Here is an 18,016-nt window from a genome sequence, read left to right on the forward strand (position 1 = left end):
TGTTTTCGGAATTAAAGTCATTATTCTTGAAATGCACACCGCACTGAATTACCCCTTACTGAATTACAAAAAAGTTTATTATTATCTAATTATCTATATATATTTATATTTATATTATATTATGTATCTATAAAAATTATAAAAGTATATGTTAGGATCAAAAGCGTGTGTAGCGAGAGATGAATGCACACTTAAAAATATTTTGGAAACTTAATTAAGCTAACTTATCAGCTCGAATAAATAGTATTTTTGCTTAAACAAATTTTGCTCGAAATAACTTAATTATCTGATCAGACGGAATGTTTCTTCCTTGCAAAATTGAACTGAATAGCTAAGACAAATCAAGCAAGTAAATACATTAAGTAAAAGTGGGAACAAGAGATTTTAACTTCTACGTCACCCCTTCTTCTGTTTCCAGAAGGATTTCACTAGAAGAATTTGATTTACACAATAACTTGTACAAATTCGATCCAATCAACCCTTGAAAGGAACTCCTAGTATCAACTTCTCAAATTAGATCAAACACTGATTGAGTTACAACTTATGCTTCAACAAGCTTGTCTGACTATCGATCACAGTGTGATCTTCATCAATTGTTTGAAAAAGCAATAAGCTTGATTTCTGAGTTTGATCTTTGATCTGCTTCATGTCTGTCTGATAAATATCAGAGTTTTCTTATGAAGGCATGATGATCTTAAAGTTCTAAATTTCGAGAGCCTACAACAAAAAATGCTTTCCGCAGCCCGCAAATTGGCTTTCCGCAGCGTGCAGTGCCTACTGCACATCTCCAAGCTGTTGAAGTTCGAAGTTATTCACGGCGCGCAATGCATGCTGCGGAAAATAACATCAACATTGCGTGCTTAACAAACTTCAACAGCGTACAAAGCATGCTGCGAAAAACACTATTGATAGCAGGCAAAGCATGCTGCGGAAAAAGTTGATTGCTGATTTGTAATTTTTATTTAATTTTTTGTATTATAATGTGCATACCTATACAAATTGAAATAAATCGAAACTCAAAAAATTATCAAACCATAATAATGAAAATGAATACATTTATAAAAAATAACAAGGTATGTCATACAAACTAATTAATTAGAATTCTTCATTATCTAAATAAGATGTAAAGTTTAATAAAGTAACTCGATTTCACTTAGAAACAACCATCATTTTTCATCACACGACTAGAAGTATTCGCTTCCAAATCCACCAAGTTGTACAAATTATGTTGCCCGTCACGTTCCAAAAGCTCTACCTCACATGATTACTAAGTGTCGCATGCTTCATATCTAAGTTATGACAAGCCTACATATTAAAAATTAATAGAAATCAAAATCAACAAAACATCAAACATCATCATAACCCAATTACTTTCAAATAAAAATACAAAAAACTACTACGTACTGACAAAATGGACACAAATCTGCATAGCTAAACTTATATATATCGTTCTTTTTCAAAAATGTAAAAAGAAAAAGACAAAGTGATGAAGTTACCATGAGATTGAGGATCCGAGGCAGCGGTGTTGAAAGCTTCTAAGAAACCAAAAGGAGGTGGAATGACAGAATCATAGTGTTGTGTGAGACAAAAACATTAATAGATCATAGCAATCTGATGGATATCAATGTGAGACTTAATAGTCATGAAAATATTTAGTCAATCCTTAGAAGAAAAACAAAGCAATCATATCAAAACTACCACCAGTGTCATTATCAAAAGCTTAATTAACATGCATGGAGCCACGTTATACTCTTCAATTTTTAACGGAATTATAAGCAGGTTTGTTCCATTCAGCAATCATAAATTTATCTGTAATTTTAGCAAGAACTAAAAAAACATCACTCAATATTTGATTGGTACAAGTCAAATGAGAGAAAATGAACATATTTCATGGAATCTACCTTGCCTCCATCAGTTCATCCGTGCTGAATGAAGAAAACTTGAGCGCGAGTATTTACGCCGAAGAACATCAACTTCAACTGCTCAGGAGTCCAAGAATCCAAATTTGTTGACCTGCAATTAAAAATTCAATTTCCACAAACCTACAAGAGAAAAAATCTCTTTGCAAGATAAAATTAATTTCTCAAGTACTAGTTAGATAAATGAAAAACATAGTTTACAAGGTTAGCAAATGCACATGCAAATTTAGTAAACGCAATCGTATGCATATCTTGATTCGGAAGGACTCATATGTATTATTAAAATTAAAATTTTAAGTCTCCACACATCACTCCAGAATATTGTTTGGTTACTTGTATTTTTGAGGCCTTTCATATAGCGATATCAGAGTTTGTATCTTGTCTTGAAAATTTTAATTGGAAATTAGTTTAACATTCAAGCATTATAACTACATATTTTTAAAATAAATTGGATTTGATATTGAATTTATTTTTCCTAGCCTCGTACGTAGATCAGTATTGCTGGATAATGAAGATTTTTAAGCATTTTGTTTGAAAAACTTCATTACTAGAATATTAGTAATTTTCAAATGGAAAAAAAAAAATAGTTGTCTTGAGATACGATCAAGTTTAGCTTTTGAAATTTAGGAAATAAAAATTTGACATGTAGCGGTTGACTCAATTACGTTAAAAATTCTACAAAATCATTATCTATCTCACACAATTACTCATGTCTCATGCTACAATTTACCCCACTAGCATCCAGCAACTTCCGAGTACAACAATACAATCCGATTATCATTACACACCATCACAAGTAAGGTTCTTAATCAGTGATACGTTACTTATTTTGCAAACCAACACTTAAAAAACTTTCAACCCCTTCAGAAGAAACAAAAAAAAGTAAATTTAGAACAATAGCATTTGAAGATTGATCGAACATATCACAAAAACTAAAATATAAGCCTAAATTGTCTGTACCCTATAATATGACAGTGAAATTTCTACAAACAGTTGGTTTGTGCCGACCATATATATACAAATAATATCCTTGGGTGTTTAAGAACACGACAAATAAAATTCAAAGCCGGAGAATAAACTGTTTAAACCAAGAACTAAAATTACCGTTCAATATCGCAAATTAAGTGTGAGTCAGTAAACACAAAAATCCATCAAAGTACCAACAGAACTCCATCTTGAAGCTCGAAAAACCAACAAAATCAGACAAAATCTCAAGAATCTTTTGTTTCTACCCATCATCAAAAACAGAAAACCCAACAAAAAATCAAAGAAAATCGAAATCATCAAGAAGTTTTGTTGAAACACATCATTAAAAATGAAAATTAAGAAAACGAGACCTACCAAGGAGTGGCAGCTATGGACGAGATCGGGGTAGAATTTTTTCATTACACAGTCAAAGAGAGAGTGGCCGTGCTGGGGAAAGATACACCGACGATATTCTACAGGACAACATAGGCGATCTCATCTACCCTGCAGAGACTCCGTGTTTCCTTTTTTTTTTCTGAACGATTTTAATACGCTCGATTATGCAGATTAGGCGAGATCTAAGTGAGATGGAGATTGACGCTAAAGAAATTGATGGAAATGTGGGCCAAGAATTTTGGGCATTGGAGATAGAAAGGGCGCTAAAAGCAAATTGAAGAAATTGGGGAATGAAATTTGGGGATTTAACGCGGATGAAATAATTTTATTTTACAAATTGGCAGCGTGCAAGTTGTACGCTGTTAATATAAGATTTAACAGCATTCCATTTTGGACACGCCGTGGAAATTAGTATTGACAGCGTACACTTATTACACGCTACCAATATATTAATAGCGCACGCAAATGTACATGCTGTTAATAATAACATCAACAGCATGCTTTTAAAATACGCCGTTGATGTTAGGCTGCGTAAAGTCATATTTGTCATCAAGTATTTATAGGTGATCTTCTTCAACGTTAAAAATAGTAGCAGGTAAAATGTTTGCCTCTATTATATCCAACATTCAATCAGGATATGACAAGTGTCCTTGTACCTCCCAAATATAATGGAGCATTTTGAAGCTTTGTCGAGTACAGAGAATAACGTCTATCACCAACAACTTTTATTGTCCTTTAACTTAACAGCTCGGATTGAGATTGGACTGTGTTGATTGATCTGATCTAGCTTTGATCTAGTCTCATCTAATTTAACGAGTATTTCTGTTCAGATATTTTCAGCATCCAGATCAATGGACTTGTCCTGATATCAGACCGATTTTGAGCTTATATAATGTAAAGCCCGGGATTATTTAATTTTAATCCGAGAATATTTAATTTGGGAATATTTAGAGTTTAGAATTAAATTATAATATTCTTAAATGAATAAGGATTGAAATTGAATTAAATCGCTTTTCCGGGAACTGAATTGCAAATAACTAAAAGTTCAGGGACTAAACTGCAAATATGCTTATATTTATCTCCTCTTCACGTGTATAATCAGAAGAAAAACAAGAAAGAAAGGCAGAACTCGGCTGAACCATTTTTGGACGCCATTTTCATCCCGTAAAAGCTCCGATAACTCGCGATCCGGCCATCAGAAATTCCAGATAAATATATATCTGCGATCACCGCTCCGAGAGTTTCGTTTTGGTACAAATTTTATTGAGCTTTCTCATACTTTATTTTTATGTTGAAGATGGAATTTCATGATTTTAAGATATATGCATATATGAGCTGTACCGATTGTGTATTCGCAGACGGTTTGGAAAAAGACTGTCGTTTGGTTTCTTATGATTTTAAGAAGCAAAATTCGAACCCTATCATTTCTGATTATGCTGATTTTTGAGTTATATGTGGAGAATTAGGTTGAGAAGTGCTTGATATATTGATTTGGATATCGTTTGGATTGCCGGTTTTTAGCCGTTACGCCGCCGATTCGAAAAATGTCAAGACTTTGATATTGTTGATTGAAAGAAACATAGTTTGAGTTGCATCTGATCTTGTTAGTCCTTCTACATGTTATTTCTCAGCTTTATATTGAAGTTGCTGAACTCGAGATCTTCGATTCTAACCGAGAAGGATTTGAAGCAAGGTTTGCTAGCATTTGCACTTGAGATTGAGTTGAAAAGTTGAGCAGCTTTGTGATATGACTTATCATTGATGTCATTGCAGAATTGAATTACTTTCAGACGTGCTATCAAAAGGTATAAATGACAGCTAATCCAGATGGGATAGAACGCTCGAAATAGCTATTGTTTCGAGTATTCCCTTGTTAATCACATACTTGGTTGATTATGTGTTTTATGTGATTAGATGATTTGATTGTTTTACTTGCTTATTTGAGTAAGTGTTCAAGGTGTTTTATAGCATTTAATGCATACAAAACATGTTACATTCATCTTGAACTCCAGCTTGAAAAGCACAGAGGGTTGAAAGGCCTAGAGTGCATATGACGTTTGGAGGGCTGTAGTTGAGTGGCACGGAATGTAGACTTACTTCAAGAGCCAGAAGACTCACTATAGTTGCACCAAAGTCAGAGAAAATAAAGTATTCGACTTCACCTCGATTGGGTGAGTTGGTGTTTGTTGAAGATTTTATTTCCTCGGGATCCCAAGAACTCATATCCTATTGATATCAGCTTGATAGCCTCTTTTGTCATATGCATTGCATTCACGTTTATTATCTCACGCTTTAAGTTGTTTATACTGGGATTTTATTCTCACCGGAAGTATCCGGCTATTGCTTTGTTTTGTATTTGTGCATGGCAATAGGTGGGGCAGGAGCTGGTCAGAAAAGACAGGGATAGCTCGAAATAGAGTCTTAGCATGTGTGGACACGGGTTTTAGCGGAATGTCTTGTACTTTGAGTTGATGAACCATGTTAGAAATGATACAAGAACTTTGTATATTATTGTAGAATACATGTTAGCTTTTCTATCGTGTGTATGAGAGTTTATACGATGTTATTCGATTGCATGTATATTATTTTGTAGCTTGTACAAGACTAGATGTTACATGTTCAATCTTTGACAGCAAAAACATTTCCTGCAGATTTTCTGGAAATGTAGCCCGCTCGATCGGTAGGATTTAACCGATCGAGCGAGGCCCTTATTTTGAAAAACAGAAAGTTGGACATTTGGTCTCGCTCGATCGGTAAGATTTGACCGATCGAGCGAGGCCAAAAATAACTCAGACCGAGAGCTAAGATTTCCAGCTCGCTCGATTGGTAGAAGTTAACCGATCGAGCGAGGACCTAGTTTTTCTAAAAAAAAAAAAAAATTTATTTGGTTTGAGTATTCTTCAACTATGTGATTAATTGTTTATTAATCATTAATTGCCCTAAGATAAGATTAGCAACCCGGATCCCCACAACAAGTGGTATCAGAGCGTAAGTTTTTGGACACTAGTTGTTCCAGACGTTTCAGACTTGAAACAACAGATATTGAATGAGGCTCACAGCAGTCGATTCAGTATTCATCCTGGTGGCAAAAAAAATTTATAATGATCTGAAGAGACAGTTTTGGTGGAAACAAATGAAAGCAAATGTCACAGATTTTGTGTCTAAATGTTTGAATTGCCAACAGGTGAAAGCTGAACGAAAGAAGCGAGGTGGTCTCTTGCAAATTTATTAGTTCCAGAATGGAAATAGGATCATATTTCCATGAATTTTGTCACACAGCTACCACGTTCATCCAGAGGGTTCGATGCCATTTGGGTGATTATTGATCGTTTGACGAAATCAGCATGTTTCATTCCGTACAGAATGACGTACAAACATGATCAAATGGCAGATATCTACGTCAGAGAAGTGGTAAGATTACATGGTGTGCCTAAATCTATTGTTTTAGATCGAGACCCTAGATTTACATCACACTTTTGGCATAGCTTGCAACAAGCTCTTGGTACTCAATTGCATCTGAGTACAGCTTATCATCCTCAAACAGACGGACAGTCAGAACGGACTATCCAGACACTTGAGGATATGTTGAGAGCTGTAGTACTAGATTTTGGTGCTAGTTGGCAAGATTCATTACCACTTGCAGAATTTTCTTATAATAACAGCTATCAGACTAGCATTGAGATGACTCCATTTGAAGCACTGTACAGAAAGAAATGCAGATCACCATTATATTGGGATGATATCTCAGACTTACCAGATGTTGGGCCAGATATGATCCGAGAAATGACTGAAAAGGTAAAGCTTATACAAAAAAGAATGAAAACAGCTCAAGACAGACAAGCAAAGTATGCGAATATCAGATGACAACCTCTATCTTTTGATCAGGGAGACAGAGTTTTCTTGAAGATTTCTCCGTTCAGAGGTACAGTCAGATTTGGCAAGAGAGAAAAGTTATTTCCGCGTTTTATTGGTCCTTATGAGATTATCGAGAAGATATGCGATCTTGCTTATCGACTCACTCTTCTTCCATCATTGTCTGGTATTCATGACGTATTCCATATCTCTATGATGCGGAAGTATCAGCCTGATCCTTCCCATATTCTTCGGCCTGATGAATCTGAACTTGACGAGACTCTTAGTTATTTTGAGCAGCCTATTCAGATTCTTGATCGCAAAGATAAACAGCTCAGAAATAAGACAATTCAGTTAGTCAAGGTTCAGTGGAGTCGACATGGCACTGAAGAAGCTACTTGGGAGACTGAGTCAGACATGAGACAGAGATTTCCAGAGTTGTTTCATTGATGTGAGTTCTTATTCTGTTTTCCGTTATTTCATTCTCTTATGTTTATACAGATTGCATATACAGCTTGCTTATGATTTCGAGGACGAACTCATGCCTTAGTGGGGGAGAAATGTAAGGCCCGGGATTATTTAATTTTAATCCGAGAATATTTAATTTGGGAATATTTAGAGTTTAGAATTAAATTCTAATATTCTTAAATGAATAAGGATTGAAATTGAATTAAATCGCTTTTTCGGGGACTGAATTGCAAATAGCTAAAAGTTCAGGGACTAAACTGCAAATATGCTTATATTTATCTCCTCTTCACGTGTATAATCAGAAGAAAAACAAGAAAGAAAGGCAGAACTCGGCTGAACCATTTTTGGACGCCATTTTCATCCCGTAAAAGCTTCGATAACTCGCGATCCGGCCATCAGAAATTCCAGATAAATATATATATGCGATCACCGCTCCGAGAGTTTCGTTTTGGTACAATTTTTATTGAGCTTTCTCATACTTTATTTTTATGTTGAAGATGGAATTTCATGATTTTAAGATATATGCATATATGAGCTGTACCGATTATGTATTCGCAGACGGTTCGGAAAAAGACTGTGGTTTGGATTTCTTATGATTTTAAGAAGCAAAATTCAAACTCTATCATTTCTGATTATGCTGATTTTTGAGTTATATGTGGAGAATTAGGTTGAGAAGTGCTTGATATATTGATTTGGATATCGTTTGGATTGCCAGTTTTTAGCCGTTACGCCGCCGATTCGAAAAATGTCAAGACTTCGATATTGTTGATTGAAAGAAACATAGTTTGAGTTGCATCTGATCTTGTTAGTCCTTCTACATGTTATTTCTCAGCTTTATGTTGAAGTTTCTGAACTTGAGATCTTCGATTCGAACCGAGAAGGATTTGAAGCAAGGTTTTCTAGCATTTGCACTTGAGATTGAGTTGAAAAGTTGAGCAGCTTTGTGATATGACTTATCATTGATGTCATTGCAGAATTGAAGTACTTTCAGACGTGCTATCGAAAGGTATAAATGACAGCTAATCCAGATGGGATAGAACGCTCGAAATAGCTATTGTTTCGAGTATTCCCTTGTTAATCACATACTTGGTTGATTATGTGTTTTATGTGATTAGATTATTTGATTGTTTTGCTTGCTTATTTGAGTAAGTGTTCAAGGTGTTTTATAGCATTTAATGCATATAGAACATGTTGCATTCATCTTGAACTCCAGCTTGAAAAGCACAGAGGGTTGAAAGGCCTAGAGTGCATATGACGTTTGGAGGGCTGTAGTTGAGTGGCACGGAATATAGACTTACTTCCAGAGCCAGAAGACTCACTATATTTGCACCAAAGTTAGAGGAAATAAAGTATTCGACTTCACCTCGATTGGTTGAGTTGGTGTTTGTTGAAGATTTTATTTCCTCGGGATCCCAAGAACTCATATCCTATTGATATCAGCTTGATAGCCTCTTTTGTCATATGCATTGCATTCACGTTTATTATCTCACACTTTAAGCTGTTTATACTGGGATTTTATTCTCACCGGAAGTATCCGACTATTGCTTTGTTTTGTATGTGTGCATGACAATAGGTTGGGAAGGAGCTGGTCAGAAAAGATAGGGATAACTCGAAATAGAGTCTTAGCATGTGTGGACATGGGTTTTAGCGGAATGTCTTGTACTTTGAGTTGATGAACCATGTTAAAAATGATACAAGAACTTTGTATATTATTGTAGAATACATGTTAGCTTTTCTATCGTGTTTATGAGAGTTTATACGATGTTATTCGATGGCATGTATATTATTTTGTAACTTGTACAAGACTAGATGTTACATGTTCAATCTTTGACAGCAAAAATATTTCCTGCAGATTTTCTGGAAATGTAGCCCGCTCGATCGGTAGGATTTAACCGATCGAGCGAGGCCCTTATTTGGCAAAACATAAAGTTGGACATTTGGGCTCGCTCGATCGATAAGATTTGACCGATCGAGTGAGGCCAAAAATAACTCAGACCGAGAGCTAAGATTCCAGCTCGCTCGCTCGGTAGAAGTTAACCGATCGAGCGAGGACCTAGTTTTTCTTAAAAAAAAAATAAAATTATTTGTTTTGAGTATTCTTCAACTATGTGATTAATTGTTTATTAATCGTTAATTGTCCTAAGATAAGATTAGCAACCCGGGTCCCCACATATAATTTGTCCTTGGTTTTTTTTATTCGATTGATCTGCTAGTCATCACCAAAATTAAGAACTATTCTTCAACAATTTCTCCTTTTTTGGTGATATCAAAAGCCAAGTAACATATTCATTGTAATAAAACCAATTTATAATAATAGATCAAATATCATCCAATTGATCTTGTCAAGTCAAGTAAAGAAAATAGAAAGAAAATATATCTCCTGTAAGATTGGTGATGACTTGACCTTTTGTATACTTTGCTTCAATCTTGACTGCTGTAAAGTCCTTTGTCATCTGTATTACTTGGTCTTTTTGAAGGAAAAGGCTTTCGAGATGAGGACGCTTCTTTTTTCCCTTTTTGGCATCACCAGTATGTTGGAGAAACTCCATAATCTCTGTGAGCTGAGTACCAGAGGTAAACCGAATTCCAAAAACTGATCTTGCATAGTACGTAGTCTGGACTTTGTGGATATGATGGAGTGTGTCTGAATTTCCCCTGACTTGAAAATTATTCAAGTGTTCAATTGACGAAGTCAAGGCTGCAATCTTGTCCACTACATTTTGTTTGAACTTATCAAAATCAGCTGGAGTAAGAGCTTTCTCCATGTAAAAGACATATATTTCCTCAGTCAGTTTGCCAAGTGCAGAAGTAACCAAATCTGGTTGTTGAGGAATCAATGATGATCTCGGAACTAAAGGGGCATCTTCAAAAACTTGTAGTTCCGGATCAATGGTATCTATACGGATATCTTGAGTATCAGCTGGAGATAGAGCAGAAACATCTTCAATGATTTCAATGGGATCTTGATCTGACAATGAAGGTGATGGAGCAACATCCTCAAGTAAGGTATTATTGTTGGAAAACTGGCGAGTTCCCAGACCAATTACGATTGATACCCGGTGCAGCGGAAGTTTAAAAATTTCATGGAACGTTTCCATGGTATGGGTATCAACCGTTCATCGATTGAATTACGTGTGTGTAAAATTTAAATAACAATTTAAATAAATTTTACCTCAAATCTCGCAACGAGATTAATGGACACCAACAGAACAATTCTGCTCTTGTTGTCTCTCCCTGGAACCGATGAACGCCTTCAATCAGGTCCACGAACAGAGGTTTAATCCCTCTGATAGATTGCACTAGAAAATCTATCAGAAGTTTTCTGCGAAGAGAATACACGAATTTGATTCGTTATTCCTTACTGCGATTCAAAATCACAGACCGGAATTTTCTCGGGCAGAGGGAGGGAGAGGCGGCCGAAAACGTTTTTGAGAGGGGCTAGGGTTTCGAAAATCCTGTCTCAAAAATTATGACCTGTTGTGTGTAATTTCTGTACTGAAATAACTTATTTATAATGCAGGCCACTAACACCTTAGGGCCCATTAGTCATAAGCTGGGGCCCGACAAGCAAAGCCCGCTCGTTCAGAAATTAATATAAAATTCATCGTGACTCCGATTGATGAAACGATTTCACCAATGTGCACAGAAACCATTTCTGCACGTTTTAAAGTCAAAATAAATTTTCCTGAATCCGAATTCAGTGGTTTCCAAAAATGTCCATCCCTATGTCATTTTAGGAAATCCTACTCCCTTACTCTTATTTAAGAAGTCCAACTCCTTAGTTCATTAAATTTAACTCTTTAAATTTAACTATCTCAACGGGGATTAAAACTCCATTACACTGTGTGACCCTCAATGGTTCAGGGATACAGCTAGCCGTGGGCTCACAACTCCTTGTGACTCGGAACAACACTTTCCGACTTGCCCAACGAATCATGGTAAAGCGCCTAGCAACATCGCCCCATGATTCCCTAGGTATCACTGATAGTGCCTACAAGAACCAGTAGATTTTGGTTAGCGTACAGTACGGTCCCTTCATCCAAATATCCCGATCGAATCAACAACCATTGGTATATCGAGAGTCGCTCAAGATTCGATAACTATGCAATACATCTTGAAGATCAAATTAGTGACATCGCATGTGCTACTAAGAAACCATTTCTTAAATCACATCAAGTACTCTGGCCAGAGATTTGTCACACTAATATCTCCTCAGATCGCATAGGATATCCACACTCGCAAGTATGTGGTGAATCCTTGACAACAATGCATTGACTCCTATATGTGTCGTAACTGTACCCAATCTCGACACCTGATGACCCCCTCAGAGTCGGTAAACGAGTCAAAGCACAGTACTAGCATATAGAGTCTCCATGATGTTTCAAGTCGTAAGGACTAATGGTGTACAACCAAAACCGCGGACTTTATCCACTCGATAAGTGATAACCACTTGGAAAGTCCGGATAGGGTAGTTCGACTATTCATCCTATGAATATCCATTTGCATGCTTCGAACATCTCCATGTTCCCTACCAATGAAACGTGGTACTCCGCATCGCAAATGCTAGTCTCAAACTCGAGCGATCCTTATCCTTATTATCGGACGGCTCAATCGACTAGGAACGGTTTTAGAATATACAGTGACTATAAGATGTATTTCATGATAGACATCTCCATGTTCTACCACATCTTACATACACTATAGTATATTCAAGGTCTTTATCAAAACAACAATAGTATATAACAATATGAAGTAATATAAAGTCATTGCCATAAAAGTGTAAATAATATTAAACAAAAGATTGTTTATACAAAGAGTCAACAAAGCCCATAGCCACACAGTTGGCTCACTGGGCACCCACTCTTACAATCTCCCACTTGCCCTATAGCCAACTAGTCATACTACGTAGACCCATTGCTTCGCGATGTTTGTCAAACAATGGTCCTGGCAAAGGCTTAGTAAGTGGATCAGCGATATTGTCTGCAGAGGCCACTCGTTCGACACTGATGTCTCCTCTTTCCACAATCTCCCGGATTATGTGGTATTTCCTCAGTACGTGTTTGGATCTTTGATGAGACCTTGGTTCCTTTGCTTGAGCAACGGCACCCGTGTTGTCGCAGTACACCGGGACTGGACCAACAAATTCAGGAATGACGCCCAACTCTTGGACGAAATTCCTCATCCAAACGGCCTCTTTAGCAGCAGCTGATGCTGCAATGTATTCAGCCTCAGTGGTGGAATCCGCTGTGGTGTCCTGCTTGGAACTCTTCCAAGAGACAGCACCACCATTGAGCATGAACACAAATCCAGAGGTTGACTTCGAGTCATCCACATCACTTTGGAAGCTAGAGTCGGTATAGCCTTCCAGTTTGAGTTCTCGTCCTCCATAAACCATGAACATATTCTTAGTCCTTCGCAAGTACTTAAGAATGTCCTTCACGGCTTTCCAATGCATCTGACCAGGATTAGACTGATATCTGCTCGTGACACTCAGAGCAAATGCTACATCCGGTCTGGTAGATATCATCCCATACATGATACTACCTATAGCTGACGCATATGGTACATGTGTCATATTCTCTATCTCTGCATCAGTCTTGGGACACATAGACTTGGATAGAGAAACTCCATGACACATGGGTAGATGTCCTCTCTTGGACCCATCCATTGAAAACCGTTTCAATATGGTATCGATGTAGGTTGCTTGAGTGAGTCCTATCATTCTCTTAGATCTATCCCTATAGATCTGTATCCCAAGAATGTAGGATGCCTCACCCAAATCCTTCATCGAAAATCTACCTGATAACCATATCTTTGTTGACTGCAACATCCCTACATCATTCCCAATGAGTAGGATGTCATCAACATAAAGTACTAAGAATGTCACCGCATCCTTAACTACTTTCTTGTACACGCAAGGTTCCTCCGGGTTCTTGATGAAACCAAAATCTTTAATTGTTTCATCAAATTTATGGTTCCAACTTCTTGATGCTTGTTTTAGACCATAAATTGATCTCTGAAGCTTGCATACCTTATGCTCGCTTCCCATGGATGTGAACCCCTCAGGCTGCTTCATATAGATTTCTTCCTTAATGTCTCCATTAAGAAAAGCAGTCTTCACATCCATCTGCCATATCTCATAGTCATACCATGCAGCTATGGCAATTAGGATTCTTATGGACTTGAACATTGCGACTGGTGAAAAGGTTTCATCATAGTCAACTCCTTGCCTTTGAGTATAACCTTTCGCCACCAATCGCGCCTTGTAAGTCAATATCTTACCATCAGGCCCAAGCTTTCTTTTGTAGATCCATTTACACCCTATTGGAACAATTCCATCGGGAGGATCCACTAAAGACCAGACTTGGTTAGTATGCATCGAATCCAATTCTGACTGCATAGCTTCAAGCCATAAATTCGAATCCGCATCAGAAATTGCTTCCTTGAAGCTTCTTGGATCACATCCAATGTCGGGTTCATCTTGACCCTCTTCAAGAAGAAGACCATATCGAACTGGAGGTCTAGAAGTCCTCTCGGATCTTCTAGGTGCAGGCGTGTCCAGCAATGGTTCCTGAGGTGTGGGATCGTTATTTTGTATTTCGGGTTCTTCTCGAACTTCTTCGAGTTCCATCATCTCGCCTTTCTTATCCAATAAGAACTCCTTCTCCAAGAAGGTGGCATTCCGTGAAACAAACACCTTTGTTTCAGCAGGATAATAGAAATAATATCCGATTGAATTCTTCGGATACCCCACAAAATAACACAAGCTGGATCGACTATCCAACTTATCTCCCACTGTCCGCTTTACGTAAGCAGGACATCCCCTAATCCTCAAGTATGAATACTTAGGAGCTTTGCCATTCCATAACTCGTATGGTGTTTTGTCCACTGCTTTAGTGTGGACGTTATTCAACAACAATACCGCCGTTTCAAGCGCATAGCCCCAAAACGAAGGTGGAAGCTCAGTGAAGCTCATCATGGATCGAACCATGTCCAACAAAGTTCGATTACGACGCTCCGATACACCATTAAGCTGTGGTGTCATAGGAGGAGTCCACTGAGAGAGAATCCCATTCTCTTTTAGATAGTCCAAAAACTCGGTACTCAAGTATTCTCCACCTCGATCCGATCGAAGTGCTTTAATACTTTTACCTAGCTTGTTTTCTACTTCAGCCCTGAATTCTTTGAACTTTTCAAATGCTTCAGACTTATATTTCATTAAATATAAATACCCATACCTTGAATAATCATCAGTAAAGGTAATGAAGTAGGTGTGGCCATGTTGAGTCCCTACTCTAAATGGACCACAAACATCTGTATGGATCAAATCCAACAGATTCTGACTACGCTCAGGTTTCCCCTTAAAAGGAGATTTAGTCATTTTTCCTTTTAGGCAGGATTCACAAGTAGGTAGAGAGTTAATATCAGACATATCAAACATGCCCTCTCCCACTAGCTTGTTCATCCTCCTTGAGGAAATATGACCTAGTCTAGCGTGCCAAAGGTTTGCCGGGTTTTGACTATCGATTTTCCTTTTGTTTGTTGTCGCCGGTTTGTCAATACAATTCACTGGAACGTCTTTTAGTTTTAAATTGTATAGATCGTTTTCAAGTTGTCCATTTCCAATTAAACATTCATTCTTGTAAATATTGCAAATCCCATTCACAAAATTACAAGAATAACCATCTCTATCAAGCATAGAAATAGAAATAATGTTTTTAATTAAATCTGGCACAAATAAAACATCTCTCAACAATAATTTAAAACCGTTCTGCAAAAATGTCTCCTATAGCTTTGGATTTATCTCTGGAACCATTCCCGAGCCTTGACTGGGTCTCACCCATCCTTAGCCTATTACTTCTTGTCATCATTTGCAACTCATTGCAAATATGATATCTACATCTGGTATCCAATACCCAAGAAGTAGTATTAAGAAAAACATTTTAATGTAAAACATACCCTTTGCAGTTCGCAACTGCTTGAGGTATTCCTTGCAGTTACGTTTCCAATGACCGGGTTTCTTGCAATGATGGCAAACTTGTTTAGACTTGTCCAATTTTGCATGTAACATTTGGCCTTGAGATCATGGTCCAACCATTTCTCTAGTTCGGCCAACCTTTCGGCAGTTACATCAGCCGGGGCTGTTTTCGGAGAAGCCTTTTCTAACACTTAGAAAATCTTTTCCGAACTTAGGACAATCTTAACTTATGGAATCATTCTGTATTGTTTGCGTCAATAAGTTTGTTTTGTTGGAGAACAGAAACATGTGGATTACTGAGATAAAACAGACAATTATCGATGATTGTTTAAATAATTTACTAAGACATAAAATAGGCGAATTTAATTTTATGAATCTCACTCCCACTATTTTAACGATTTCACCACCCTCTAGTGAAAACGGGAAACTTTTTCCTTAGTGAGAACATGGAGTCCAATTGACAAACTTATGGTCCCGAATAATATCAGCCAACCATAATTCTCAAAAGGTAGAGCCCAATTGCTTCCAAAGCAACCCCCATGTATTTACCTCATGTCCAATAAGGGCCCAATAATATGACGCCGTTTAAAGTGACATGTCAAGATGACCCATCAATATTAAGTTGTGATGGACGGTCGCCATGTGGATCCCCCAATAATATGAGCCGATCCCATGGGAGTTCCACCCAACTTACAACATTTGTCGATCCAATGTACAGCTTTCCGACGGACGGGCCCCCCCAATAATATGAGCCGGACCGTATCCGCGGGTAGCATCACATACATTGACCGTTGATGGAAGGTAGGAACATTTAAACAATATTTAAATTTCCTTTATTTATCTTGATATAAATTTTAAATCATATTTAAAATGAGGGATTTTATTTATAAAATTATTTGTCTCATCATATTTAATTTATTGCATGCATTGCCGGATTCACGCAATTTATGTCTAAACATGCATACAATCATAATATCACATATTATATAGGATGATCGATTCCATTTCTAATTGACCCGTGGTTGCCAATCACGGGTCTTAGTCCAATCCTAGGTAATATGCAGTATGAAAATGCAATCCTATTACATATGCTTCCAATTTACATTTCTTCAGTCTTCATTGTCTGCTGGGCCCACCATCTTCAAATCTTGATCTCCCACTAAATCTAATGTATTTACAATAAATAACAATGACAAGTAGGGGATACATTTTTAGGGGGTGGGAACGGGCTATAAACCAAGCCCACTTTTATTACATATGACATTCATATCGGGCCATAAACCAGGCCCATTAATAAAACCAACAACAATAAAGACAAAATGTAAATTCCTAACATACACCTACAAAATTGGTCATGGCAATCGATCATCCTTATCCAATAACATTTAATTCAAAATTAATTTATTGGATAACATGCTGTGGCAATTCAAATTTAAACAAGATAAAATCATATTTTATATATAAAATCACATTTCACATATAAAATCATATTTTATCTCCATATCAAATAAAATCATATTTTATCTATAAAATCCAATTTTACAAATAAAATCATATTTTATCTAATATATCATAAGATCATATCTTATCATCAATTGTACCAAAATAATTGATTTCAAAATTCAATTTACGGATAAAATATTAAAATTTTCCAAAAATTCAAATTTATCCAAAATCAATTTTAAAATTTACGGACTCGAACAATTCGATCCGAAATCTCGTGAACCAATCAAAAACAATTTTTGACCGGACCAAAAATAAAATTTTAACATATTAAAATTAATTTTTAATAAAATATTAATTTTTCCCGCGGGCCACCCGGGACACTCCCGGGTTGGCCCGCACCCGGGGCGCGGGCCGGGGGCAGCCCGGCTGCCCCCTTAGGGCAGCAACGCTTGCTGCCAGGGCGGCGCCTGGCGCCGCCGCTGGGCGGCGCCGAGCGCTGCCCTGCGCAGCGCCCAGCGCTGCGCTGGGCAGCGCACAGCGCTGCCCTGGGCAGCGCCCAGCGCTGCGCTGGGCAGCGACGGTCGCCGCCCTGGGCGGCGCCGTGCGCCCCCTTTGGGCGGCGCCGTGCGCCCCATTTGGGCGGCGCCGTGCGCCGCCCCTGGGGGCAGCGACCATCGCTGCCCCTTCCGGGCAGCGATCCAATCGCTGCCCGGGTTTCGCCCCCGGAAAAAAAATTTTTTTTTTTATTAAAAATATTTATTTTGTTTCAAAAACCGAGACTCAAAAATTTTGTACAATTGATTAATTCAATCGATTGATCTGAGCAACCTGGCTCTGATACCACTGTTGGAAAACTGGCGAGTTCCCAGACCAATTACGATTGATACCCGGTGCAGCGGAAGTTTAAAATTTCATGGAACGTTTCCATGGTATGGGTATCAACCGTTCATCGATTGAATTACGTGTGTGTAAAATTTAAATAACAATTTAA

General features: G+C 37.6%; 1 long non-coding RNA gene across 3 annotated transcripts; it reads right to left on the minus strand.

Annotated features, from left to right (window-relative positions):
- Positions 1 to 1,016: 1,016 nt before the first annotated feature.
- Positions 1,017 to 3,555, minus strand: LOC140865052 (uncharacterized). Of its 3 annotated transcripts, none has more exons than XR_012144480.1 (3): positions 3,261 to 3,555; positions 1,902 to 2,013; positions 1,017 to 1,305 (listed from the first exon to the last, which is right to left on the minus strand). It is a non-coding gene; the product is annotated as an uncharacterized lncRNA (long non-coding RNA). The 3 variants fall into 3 exon arrangements; XR_012144479.1 differs by having other exon boundaries at positions 1,497 to 2,013; XR_012144478.1 differs by having other exon boundaries at positions 1,017 to 2,013.
- Positions 3,556 to 18,016: the final 14,461 nt, after the last annotated feature.

The sequence above is a fragment of the Henckelia pumila genome, chromosome 4, assembly GCF_033568475.1.
Source record: "Henckelia pumila isolate YLH828 chromosome 4, ASM3356847v2, whole genome shotgun sequence".
Taxonomy (NCBI): domain Eukaryota; kingdom Viridiplantae; phylum Streptophyta; class Magnoliopsida; order Lamiales; family Gesneriaceae; genus Henckelia; species Henckelia pumila.